Raw genomic sequence first — 13,412 nt, 5'->3', positions numbered from 1 at the left:
TCTGGTTCGTGATTATAAATGGGGCACTTATGTGTGCTGACCCATATCTTACACTACACTACAGATATCTGTGGCCATACTCAGATTTGGATGACTGTTTTGGCTTCAGATGAGACTCAAAGCAAGTCAAGAATCAATTTTTAAATTTATTTGACTAAAATCTGTGTGTGTGTGTGTGTGTGTGTGTGTAGCTATGGGTATGACTATGTGAGTACAGTGGGAGAGGGGATAGTACAGAGCTGGAACAGAAGGCCCTAGATCTGAAACTCACTATACTCCTGACCATGGCTTTTCAATTCCTAGGATGAGAAAACAGATCTTGGATAAGTTTAATTAAGCTCCCTCATCTCTTGCAGTTTCAAAAAGGCTGAGTGGGGTGGAGGGAGGAAAGCTTGCTAACCATGTGGGTCTCCTCAAGCCCTCTCAGATTTAATTGCAAGCATAAATGACCCCCAGTCCTGCAGCGTATCAACTTGATGTGTATAATTGATAGCCAAACATTTTTTACAGACTGTTAAATGGTAAGGCCAGAACGAAATGCATATAATGTTGATTAAAGTGATTTTTTTGGTACAAAAGGGTCAGAGACATTAACAAGTTAAAAGAAAAGTTGTGAGCTCTGTTCTTATTCCTCTAACCTTTGTTCGGTTTTTTCCCATAATTGACACCACATGTTTACTATGCCTATTTTTGTCAAATCTAAGGCTGTAAGTATTGAATGTATTTAGAAGTGCTCTTGAGATTAAGACACTCGCAGAGTGCTCAGAAAGGTAGATTTCAGATATTATTGTATATAGGAGTAAGATTTAAATAAACCCCTCCAGTGTGCCTTGTATTAAATTGTCTGGCTCCTAATGGCAGACTAAAGTAACAGTAACTCTGAAAAGGATTCAAACGGACATCTAAATGATAATTACTGGGTAATTTTGTTTTGGTTATAATTTGTGGTGTTATTTTTATAACTGACATGAGACATAATATATTTTTCAGGGTTCTGCGATAGCCGAGCAACAAATGGAAGCTGTCAGAAAGTATTTGTAGGAACAGTTATTGAAGAACACTGTGAGGTTGCTGAAATGCTACACAGACTAATTTTTTTTTTTTTTTTAGCCCATACAGCAGTGGAATACCTTCTTAATAGTGTAATGACTGCGGACATGTGTTGTATAGCAAGCCCTCTGCCTAGGCTGTTAAAATCCTTTTATTTTCATTAATGCAAAACCCAAAGTTATCTTTCAAGAATTTTTTTTTTTTTCCCAACACGTCCTGTGTCGTAACGTCAACATCATTGAGCATTTGATGCTGGAGGTGTTCGCTGTCTCACCTCCTATTCTCTGGACCCATCACCCCTCTCCCTCTTCCTCACTCTTTCCTCTCCTGTCTGGGCTTTGGATCTGTCTGTGGCTCCAAGGACACCACAGGGTCTTTAGCTCTTGGTCCTTAACTGGCAGCACTCAAGTCTGCTGAATTTACTGACCTCTGCCCGAGCCATGAACTGAGACGGATGAACAGACCACCCAAACTCCCTGCAACTGCCAGATGGCGGCCACACTCGGCCCTTCCAGCACGAGGTAATTTCGTGAAATTTACCTCTCTGCTCATACGGCTCTGATTATTTGCTGACTTGCAATTTTAGTTACTTGCGTGCAAGTCTTATCTTCCTTGCCAGACTATACGCTGCTAGACGACAAGAGCTATGCCTGGTGCTTTTCGTGCGTCTTCCCTCCTCCCCCGGGCTTAGTATGGCGCTCTGCACAATGTGGAAATTCAGCAGACACACACTGTGAATGAATCGGTGACATTTAAGCTACAGACATGGGGTATCCTAAAGACAATCCAGGTATGAATGCCCAGAGATTGGCCACATCCCTGGCTAAATCTTCAGCTGTTCAAAGTAAGTTTCCAGTTTCTTAGTTTCATAGCTATGAAATCAAGAGGATCTACATTTTAAGATTTCCACAATATCTTATTGCCAGAGATTTGAAATCAAGATGTTGTATCTTCCTTCGATGAGTAGGAAATAGCTCTCAACGCCCTGCTGTGGCAGTACAAGGCTGAGGGAGTTATAATGATCCTTGAACTCAAATCTACTGATAACACGTTTTGTTAACTGGCTGGAGACCAGAATAAGACTGTGGGTGAAACCAGCGTGTCTGAAGCAATCCTAATTTTCAGGCACGGAAACTGCACTTTTTAGCAGCAGAATTTAATTTGAGAAGTGACTTTACAAGAGGAAGTTCTACCAATCATTTAGCTTCTTTCTTCCCCGAAGTTATAGAAAAAGGGTAACTCATAGCCTCAAATCCTCAAATATTTTTGACGTTATAATAAGTAGACACATTTGTATCTTGTTTGCACAATGGTAATTTTGGAGAAATGCACAAGAGGCTAACTGGGTTTCTAACTTTTCCAATTTGTCCTGCCTCGTTTTTTGCCACATAGAGATTTAAAATAATAAAATAGTTATTATTATTCAATAGTTACTGAAATAATTAAAACAGGAAAAAGTCAGTACTATTCTACATATATTGCCTTCCAGAAAAAGGATTCTTTCATCCCAAATTTTATTTTTCCTCAATTTCTGTTCAGTCTTTGATATTACATTTTAATAATAATTTAATAATAAAATATTTTTCACATCGTAAGCCCATCAGCAGATAAGGTATTTCTACTGTAAGTTATAAAAGTGAAAATTCGAGGATACTGAAGTTAGAAACATGTTTGTGTCTTTTTTCCATGACTAACCCATGTCTATTCTCTATGAAATTGATGTCAAAAAAGTATTATATATTTTCAGTGGGAAATAGAAGACTGCCCTCTACTATCCTTGTCAGGATGTCGTATCCCTTTAATCATACTTTTCATTTCAGTACATTGAAATTTCCGTTACCAAGGACAACATCATAAATAAAAGTGTTTGTGAAATTTTACCTGCGGCTTCCTAACTTTGTGCATTAAGCATGAGACTAGCAGAGAGGTGGTCAAATGTGAAAATTTATAATCATTTATTACGTACGGCTGAAGCAAGAAGGGAATAAAAGCGTGAAGGCATACATCTATAAACGGAAGCCGAAAAGCTTAAATGAAAAGTAAAGTGAATTTCTGTGTCTTGTCATAAAGTAATGAGAAGCTAGAGCTTTTATTCATAGCAACCCAAGATGCATTTACTCTCAATCTAGCTTCAGCAGTAAACGCTTCCCTGATGTATTGCTTTGGACTTACAAAGAAATATTTGTGCTCTACATAATAGTATAGTTAGGAGAATTACTGCATGGTTGAGAAGATTCTATAAAGGTTTATAGCTGGTGGTGTTACTGTAATTTAATCACAATGTAGCTAATGTAGTACTTTAATATCATAGGTTACTTTTTTATTTACCATTTATTAGTAACTGACAGAGTCAATCATCTCTACATCATAAACAAATCACGGATGGATTCTGTAGAAACCCTAAAATTCCAGAATAGATGTACTATGGTTGTTTTACACTACCACATTCCCTGTAATGAGCTAACCATCAAATTATTATTTACATCTGTGGAATGTAAGTCAGGCTTCTTGTTCTCAGTCCATTGGCCAAAGACAACTTGAGAACATTTTATCTTATGAATACAATTAGCCCTGCATGTTGTTTACGCACAGAAATAAGCCCTTGGTCCAATTCGAGCAATAATTGGAAGTGATTTCTGAACTTACGGTGTTTAGCTAGAGATTCTTCATAAGTGTTCTGTAATATATTCATGAACATTACCATAATATTAAACTTAAACAAATGCTTTCTCATTAGGCTTTTTTTTAAATGTTTTTATTTATTTTTGAAGGAGAGAGAGACAGAGCATGAGCGGGGGAGGAGCAGAGAGACAGGGAGACACAGAATTTGAAGCAGGCTCCAGGCTCTAAGCTGTCAGCACAGAGCCCGATGCGGGGCTCGAACTCATGAACCATGAGATCATGACCTAAGCTGAATTCGGACGCTTACCGACTGAGCCACCCAGGCGCCCCTCTCATTACACTTTTTAATAAAAAGTTTGTTTTTGCATTTGAAAACAAAATGCAATTACTTCTATACTTTCTGTTTATATATATTCCTCTTTTGATACGTAAAGAGATGAATGAATATGAACAGATAGTAATAATTACTTTTTACGTAAATCAAGCCGTGTTAGGCAAGGAGTATTAATCAGGACTAGTCAAAGAAAGGCACTGATGTAAGCTGTGTCACATTGTGGAAATTAAGCCAAGGTTTAATTCTCCGACCTTGGACAAGTCTCCTGACCTTGGTGAATCTCCATAGTCCCATCCATAAAATAGGAGTAGTGGGACCTGCCCTACTAATCCCTTTGGATTGTTGTAAGGACCAAATAGGACATTGCATGAAAAATCATTCTGCACACTGAACAGGTACACAAACTATCAGTACATTGGACATAAAAGACATTAAATGAATGTAGATTTGAGTGTTCAGAGCTGATTATTTTTATGTAATATTTCAGCAGCCTTTATTACAAAGTGGGCACAAAAGTCATCTGAAAAAAAAGGTCTGTCATCTAACTAGTATTTTTTGAGCACCTACTATGTGTCACACTGATGGAGCCTATTGCACTGAGAATAGTTGATGAAAGTTTCCAAAGGGATAATGAATTGAAACTCGGTTAAATGTTAGTATATAGCTAGTCTCAATCATCTCTTCCAGAACCTTTGCACTTGAGACTATATGTCACTCTGCTTTTCAGTGTGATTGATTAGAGCTTCTAAATTCTTTAATTTCTGGGAATTTACAGACTTTCAAATTTTCTGTAGACCTCCAGTTCACGTAAGGCTAGTCCCATGTGAAGTCGTTAGGCCGTAATTCGGTGACAGTGACCGATTTCTAGTTTGGGAGGTGATACTTCTGGCAATAAAAATAGCCCCGTTCAAAAGTACAGTCTTAGATTAACAACTCAAAGAAAGAGAAACAGTCTTCAGGTAACTGAAGTGACCATTCAGTTGAGAACAGAAACGTCAACACAGGCATGGGTTTTATTGATTTTTTTCACGATGTTATTTAGTTCATGGTGCCTGGAATACCCTTCCCTTTGTCTGTCAAAGTCTTGCTAATTCTTCAAGGTCCAGTTGAAGGGTTACCTCCTTTGTAAAAATTCTCCTGTCTGCCCCTTGTACTCCACTGTAGTACATCTCATAATTCTAACATTCTGCTCCTATTACTGTTATTTCCATGTCATTATGTATTATACTTTCAATTGTTAAAAGCAAGGGCAAGTTATCTTCATCTCTGAGCTCCTTTTGGCTTCTGATGCTATGCCTTGCACAAGAAGCTAACCAAATGGTTGTTGAATTTAATTACCACTATTTTTAAAAAACATGATCTAATATGCGTGTGTATATAACATCAGGATTTTAAAATAGTGGTGACTTCAAAAATAAGAGCTAAAGCTATGTTAGGTATGATAAGACAGTGATATATTGGTTTTATTGTTTTCTTTTATGAGATTAATTCTTAAAATTAATATCAAATGAAAATTATGGTTAAAAAAATTTTTTTAATGTTTATTTTTGAGAGAGACAGACAGACAGAATACGAGCAGGGGAGGGGCAGAGAGAGGGGGAGACACAGAATCTGAAGCAGGCTCCAGGCTCTGGGCTGTCAGCACAGAGCCTGACGCGGGCCTCGAACTCACAAACCGTGAGATCGTGACCTGAGCCTAAGTCGGACGTTTAACTGACTGAGTCACCCAGGTGTCCCAAATTAAAATTACGTTTTTTTTTGTTTTTTTTTTAATTTTTTTTTTCAACGTTTATTTATTTTTGGGACAGAGAGAGACAGAGCATGAACGGGCGAGGGGCAGAGAGAGAGAGGGAGACACAGAATCGGAAACAGGCTCCAGGCTCTGAGCCATCAGCCCAGAGCCCGACGCGGGGCTCGAACTCACGGACCGCGAGATCGTGACCTGGCTGAAGTCGGACGCTTAACCGACTGCGCCACCCAGGCGCCCCTAAAATTACGTTTTAAACATCACGAAATTTTATACTTTAAATGTAGCATCACCTTATTCTTTCTCCTTTGTAGTTAATTTTAACTCCTTTTTTGGGAACATATTATGGCATTCTCTTTAGTAAAAAGTAACAACAGTTCTGGCCTGAATGGTCCTCCTATGTTTGTAGCACTGTGATGGGTACAAAAGAAAAGGAGAAGATGAAGTACCTTCCAGGGACCTTCCTCGTATTAAGAGTTATAACAGATTGGGGGATCACCCCTCTATCAAAGCGAAACACTGTGATGATCCCTGTGAAGGTGTAGGTTCTATTTGATTTGATATGGATGGCATATCAAAGAGGGAAAACTGAGACAATTTACACATCCCGCTTTTCCAGCCTGACTGTGGTTGAGGCACATTATTTCCATTCTAGAATATTGAACATCTTATGTTAGGGACAAGAGAACAGAAAACTACAGCAAAATAGGATTAATAAAATATGCCCAATGCCTTCCTATTTGAGGTAATTTTTGATCATTTTCTAAATAATTTATCTTTCTATCACCATTGGGTAAAGAGATAAATATTTGTGTTAGTAATAATAGAGAATTATGATTTAGTGCCCCAAAACCCCACCACAGTTTGGGAAGTTCTGCGCATTACATAAGCTCTAACACCTGTCTGAGTATCTAGCTTCACATCTCTATATATAAAAACATTGATTTTTTTCATAACACATTTTGTGTGAAATGTCTAACTGTACCTTTTACAATTACAGACTAAGAGAATTTAGTTTGGCTTAAAAATTTTTTTGAAAGTCTACTCTGTGCCAGGTTCTTTGCTAGGGGTGCGCGTGTGCTTGTGTGCACACAAATGCATGGGTATGAATGCGTGTGTGTGTGCACACGTATGTGTGCCTATGTTCTGGAGGATGTTGTGAAGAGAAGGATAAACAGGACTTGAAGTCTGCTGGGGAGGAGGATGTAGATCACTTAAATGCAAATGGCTTACCATAGATGATGCAGTTTGCACAGCATCTATAAGGGAATTCACTAATAGGAAGTAGTATCTCTCATATAATATTTGAGACATATCTTCCCAATTACCTTTCCTTTTAGTTGTTTTTAAGTGCTTTAGATGTCTATTCTTCTTGACTGGAACCTATTATCTTTTGTGATTTTTTTTTTCTATTTTCTTCCAAATCTTGGGACACTATCATTCTTCCAAAGGAGTGATAAACACAGATGAGCTTTTCATGATTAATATTTGACTCCTTCAGTCAATGTTGTTAAAGACACTTTTAAACCTCATTTTTCCAGATACACACAAAATAGAGGAAACTTGCAGATGTAAAGAGCCCCTTGGAAATTTTTGAAAGGCGTTTTAGCACAATACAGAAAACAAGTAAAAGAAAATCTTGCTGGGTTTAGAAAGAATCTCCACTCTGGAGAGGTATGATAGGTAGTAAATAAAATAGAGCAGGGGAAAATATTTGTCACTGTGACTGGTATGTAGAAAATACCCAAATTCTTGTTGTATTTGAAGCTCAGGGAAGATGCTTGTGATAACTCTGGAAACCACTTGAAATTCCAGGTATGGAGACGATCCTACGTATGATGCTTTTTACTCAAGCCTAAGGGAAAAAGCAGGAAAGATATGTAGGCATGAAAATCAAGGTGAAAAGTAAGTGTACTTACATTTTTGCATTTCTTGAAATGTTGCTTTACATTATATAGTTTCAGGGCACCTGACTGGCTGAATCGGAAGAGCACGTGACTCTCAATCTCACAGTCGTGGGTTCAAGCCCCACGTTGGGCATAGAGATTACTAAATAAATAAATAAACTTTAAAAATAAATGACATGGTTTCAATTTAATTGTAATTATTTAACTTAATTAACATAATTACTCAGATGCAGTGTTTCTATTACTGATATTTAATGATAGTATTTAATGTAAAGCAATGATCAAATTTAATGAGATTATTTAGCTGCCTAGAGAAAAGCATAGCCAAGTGGCTAATTCTGCCAAATTGGTACCCCAGTTAGTTATATTCATTCATTCATTCGTTCATTCAATACTATTTATTGAGTTTCTACTTTGTGCCTGGCACTGTGGGTATAGCCAACAACCAGCTGTAGGGCTTAATTGTGGCAGAGAGAGATATTCAACAACTAATTACAAAATAAGTATTTAACTACAAATGTGCAGAGTGTGTCACAGAAGAAGTACAGGGGGCTAAGAGGGTACAAGTTAGATGTCCCAGATGGAAAGCTGGCTGGTGGGCTTTTCTAGAGATGAGGTCACAACTGAGACACCATGAACTCATCATGGTGTCCAACCTCTCCTATACTTGTATAACACCTTCCTGAAGAAGGAGGAAATGGCCTATGGTGAAGATGGGTCCTCTAGGCCCATTGTCACCCCTGTTTGATAGTCGATCTAATTGCAACTGGCAGGGAGGGCAGAAGAGGGAGCAAGAGAAAAATTCATTATGAGAAACGCAAAAGGAGAAAGTTACAACTGGGATTTTCCCATAGACTCAGGAATACTCAGAGAATGGTTTGGAGCCGCTGTTGGACTTACCTTAAATGTTATCAAATAAGGTCTCTGGTAACAGAGGGCAGGTGGCAAAGGCAAGGAGATTTAAAAGAGGCTGAGGGAGTGAGAAAATGAACAAGAGATTTAAGGAACATTTGAAAAAGAACTGAAAGGAGACAGGGGGAATGTCCGACAACATTGCAACCTAATATGAAACAACTTATGGTTATTTAAATTAACATACTATGTCCCTTTGTGGTGAATATTCAGCTGAGTGCCTTAAATGTGCTAGGTAATGTGGTAGGTGCTGGGAATACAAGGGGGGACACAACTAGACCTTATTCCTGTTTTCATGAAGTTTGCAGTCCAGTAAATCACAAAGTAAATTGTAGGGAGAGATGTATAATTAGAAGTGGATTCAGCTGGATCACATTGGCTAAGTGCTGTGAAAGACACAACTCTACAACAGCATGCCACAGGGGAACCCCACCTGGTCCAGGACAAAGGGCATGAGGCCAGTCATATCTGGTTTGAAAGGTGAAGAAACAATATAAGGGTTCACTAGTAGAAATGGAATGTTCCAGGGACAGGGAATACCATGTGCAGAGGCCCTGTGTCTGAAGAGAGCGTAATGTGTTGGGAGTCTAAGACATTCAGTATGATAACAGCCAAAAGCAAAAACAAGTGTAGACAATGAGACTGGAGAATAGAGGGGTCAGGCTGGACAGGGCTTAGTAGAGCATATTTAGGATTTGAGTATTCGCCCCAAGAGCAGTGGGATGTGTTAAAGAGCTTTAAGTAACAAGTGCTATAATCTGAGTTTTATAAGATTGTTACTGTCGTGAGAAGCACGTACTGGAAAAGGACTTGAATGGATTCGGGAAGACCAGTTGGGATGCAGCTGTTGTAGCCTAATGGAGCGATCATGGAGGTGTGAGCTAGAGGGGGGCTGGTGCTGCTGAACACGGAGAGAAGCAGACAGACCAGGCGTATGTTTAGGAGGCAAAGTTTTCAGGACTAGGAGAAAGTTCTGGTCCATGGAATTCGCTGTTATTTCCTGGCAGGGTCATTTTCTGACAGAGGGAAGCCTGAAAAAGGACCAGATGTGCCTTGCAGACAAGCAAGTGGAGATGTTGAGCAGGCAGCTGGATATTTGTGTTTGGAGCTCAAGTAAGCGATCAGGGTTAGAGCTAAAAATGTGAGTGCATTGGGCTGTGGTCACAACTAAGATGGCCTTAAGAGGGATTTAGGGGAAGAAAAGTACAACTTTTGGGACTAGCCTTGAAAAGTTCTAGCCTTTAGGGTTTAGGGAGGGGGGAATAAGGCTGAGAAGGAGCCAGAAAATAGGGTCTGGATTGCAACTCCAGCTTTCTGAATTCTGGTATTCCAGTATATTGCACTTTTTTTTTCTCTCTTCATGGAAAACAACATACCATTATCTCATAGTCCACAAATGCTGATCTGAGTCATTTGTGTCTTGAGACAAACCTAGATGGTTATGTACTGTTCCAAAGTCTTTCACTGAACAAAGATGCATTGATTAGCAAAGCACTTAGGTCACATCTCTCTCCTGCTCAAAATCTGTCCAAGGGTTAAAATATTGCTATTTTAATTCCCATTTCTTGAGTTACAATGAGGCTGAGCACTGTTTCCTTTTCTCATATCAATAGGGAAATGGGAGCCACCTTAAAAATTTATGGGGGAGGGGCGCCTGGGTGGCTAGGTTGGTTAAGCTTCTGAGTTTGGCTCAGGTCATGATCTCGAGGTTTGTGAGTTCAAGCCCCACGTCGGGCTCGGTGCTGATAGCTCAGAGCCTGGAGACTGCTTCAGATTCTGTGTCTCCCTCTCTCTCTGCCCCTCCCTCTGTCTCTCTATGTCTCTCAAAAATGAATAAATGTAAAAAGAATTTTTTTTTTAAATTTATGGGGGAAAGGTGGAAAGGAGGACAAGAGGAAAGTTTCCAGGACTAATCTTAGTCTCAAAACCTCTCTTCCCTCTGCCCCCATCTCCTGGGGCGTAGCCATGGTTTACCTAAAATAATTCTTGAAATAGACCCTGTCATCTCACGTGGGAAGAGATTCAAGCTGCAAGGACAGCCTGAACCCTGGCCTTTTAGGATGGGAGAACATCTGAAGTTGAAGCGTGGGAGGGAGGGTGATCACCTCTTGCCTCTTCTGAGTATGTGAAGTAAACACCCCAGGATCGCTATTGCTGGTTTATATCCGTACTGCAGTCGCCAAGAGGGAAGAAAATGAGGAGACCATGGTGTCACCAAAGTCAAGGAAGATATTTCAAGGAGAAGGTCAAGTAAGATATGGCCTCAGATATGTCTCATAAAGCTGAGGAGATCATTTTTCATGGGAGCTGTTTGGGGGTGAAGGCATGGACACTGTTTCAAAGTGAGTTGAGGAGTTAAGTGGGAAGTGAAGAAATATATCGGAAGTACAGATGTCTCTTTAGAAATTTGATTGTAAAGAGGAAGAGAGCAATAAGGCCGGAGAAGGATGTGAGGTTTAAGGAAGGTTTTTATTTTTTGTTTTTTGTTTTTACTGAGATGGGAGAATCCTGAGTGTGTTTAAATTTCTATGGCAAGGATCCAGTTGAGAGAGTGCAGTGAATACGCCTGTAGAGAGGAGGGATAGTTAAGAGGAATTGAAAGTAACATTCCTAAGAAAGAAGGAGACTGGGATCCAAACTCCTGGGGCACTGGCCTTACATAGCAGAAGGGAGACGCAAGAGAACTCAAGAAATGGGCAAAGATGCTCTTGAAATAAGGACTGCATCTTCTCATCTTGAAAATGAGGAAAATGAAGCAGTTTTAAAACTGGCTAAAAAATTCTCCCACTAGGGGCGCCTGGGTGGCTCAGTAGGTTAAGCCTCGGACTCAATTTCAGCTCAGGTCAAGATCTTGTGGTTCGTGGGATCGAGCCCTGCCTTGGGCTTTGCACTGGCAGTGCAGAGCCTGCTTAGGATTCTCTCTCTCCCTCACCCTCTGCCCCTCCCCCACTTGCACACGTGCACTCTCTCTCTCTCTCAGATAAATAAACATTAAAAAAAAATCTCCCATTGGATTGTGAGTTCATGGAGGTTAAAGACTCTATCCTAATTATTTTTGCTAAAAAAAATAAACCCACTCAATAAATGTGTGTTGAACTGAATTGTTAAAAGCCTTACTATTTCTTAAATCTCTAGTAAATGAGTGCTAAAATCCAAATCCAAATCCTGTGGGCTATGGATTATGATGTAACCTATAAAACATACAGATCTTTTTTAGCCTGGTGAGAGGATATATCTTAAAATGCATGGAGGTTGATAGAATGAAACCTCACCATATTTACGAACAGCATCATTATTGATAAATTTTTATTTTAATCCAGCAGAATTTAAGAATGTGTGTCTTACTTGAATGTGAAATTCAATTTTATTTATTTGCCTGATTTTAATGCTTGCGCTAGTGCTCCATGAAAGCCCCAGACTGGTATGTTTGCATTCTGTAGAGTCCTAAAACTAACCGTATCTTATTTTATAGTATTCAAGGTATGTAGTGGTATTTAAGGTAGATCTATAAATGAGGAATAATTATGCATTAGAACACTTGTAATATCAAATAAAAGTCAAACTTGTTGGCAGCCACAAAGAGAGCCACCAAGAGCATTATATTAGGAGAGAACACTAGATTGTGACTTCCGGTTTCAAAATAAATAATTATCATAAACAATTGAATCAGCAGTAAGTCTGGCAAATTTCTACTTTCTTTATTAAACTAGATTTTTGTAGATAGAGAACAAGTTTCCCTTCCTATTTTTAAATAAAGTTCATCTGTCCCTCCCTTAAGTCAGTCTGACACCTGTTAAGTCTTTAACATAAGGAAGATACTTGCATGAGAAATACAGTGTTGGCTTGGGTCACTATTGAACATCATTAGAATATTCATTCATATTTATTTATATTGATATTAACTTGTTATCCAATGTCAAGTTCCATAAGTTCCATGTCTCTTCTGCACTCATATAATTTTTGTATTCACATGTTTTTATGCATATGTATCAATGCTGAGCACAGAGCTTGGCTTATCAGTCAGTGATTATCAATTAAACAAATTAATGCTTCCCAATGATACATGTAGATGTCACGTATGTGTCTCCTCCATTCAACAATAAATGTAGGGCAGGTGCCATAACCTGTTCCCCCTTCCACCTCTTACATTGCCCGGCATGCAGTAGATACTTCATAGATATTTGTGGAATAAGTGCATATTTTGATAATTGCATTTAGTGCTTAGTTTGCCTTTAATTAATAATGTCTCGAAAATAATCATTATTTGCTTTCTTTAATTTTGGTTCTTTTTTTTCCCCCTGTTCCTTCTCTCCCCTTATATTGGTCAATTTCTCTCTTTACCCTTTCAAGTGTATTTTGGTATTAATCCCTTTAAATTTTGCAGTCTGGCTGAACAGGGGGGATTAGGTCACACAGCCTCTTCAGTCATAAAGACCCCACAGTGTCAGTGCTATGATTGATAAAGTATAGTCAGCACAATGATGACTCACTGTGACGCCGAAACCCTTGGATGTCCTTCAGAATTTGTCAGTTGAGGTGACTTCAGTGTGTGTGTGTACAAGTGTATGCACAAGTGCATGTGACTGTGTAAATGTGTATGTATGTTCCATTCACAACCTCTATCCTTATTGTAATAGAGATAAAAGAACACTATTTTCCACTTCTCTTTTTGTGGTTTATTGACCCTTCCTTGTCGTGTATTCATAATAATGATTTTGGCATTGGAATCATGACATTTGTGGCTATATCAGCTTCCCTTGGATGTTTAATCACCCACAAAAGCGGCTCATTATGTTTTATACTCCACTGCCACGAGCATTACTTCTTAAATATATTTTGA

General features: G+C 38.9%; 1 long non-coding RNA gene across 1 annotated transcript in view; it reads right to left on the bottom strand.

The window, feature by feature from the left end:
* Positions 1–7,376: 7,376 nt before the first annotated feature.
* Positions 7,377–13,412, bottom strand: part of LOC125155644 (uncharacterized) — a 41,856-nt gene continuing 35,820 nt past the window's right edge. Inside the window, exon 4 of the long non-coding RNA XR_007148294.1 lies at positions 7,377–7,608. This is a non-coding gene — a long non-coding RNA (uncharacterized LOC125155644). The remainder of the gene's footprint in view (positions 7,609–13,412) is intronic.

This window comes from Prionailurus viverrinus, chromosome F1, assembly GCF_022837055.1.
Source record: "Prionailurus viverrinus isolate Anna chromosome F1, UM_Priviv_1.0, whole genome shotgun sequence".
In the NCBI taxonomy this organism is placed as follows: Eukaryota; Metazoa; Chordata; class Mammalia; order Carnivora; family Felidae; genus Prionailurus; species Prionailurus viverrinus.
Note: the sequence above shows the minus strand (reverse complement) of the source record. Positions and strands in the feature narration are given on the sequence as shown.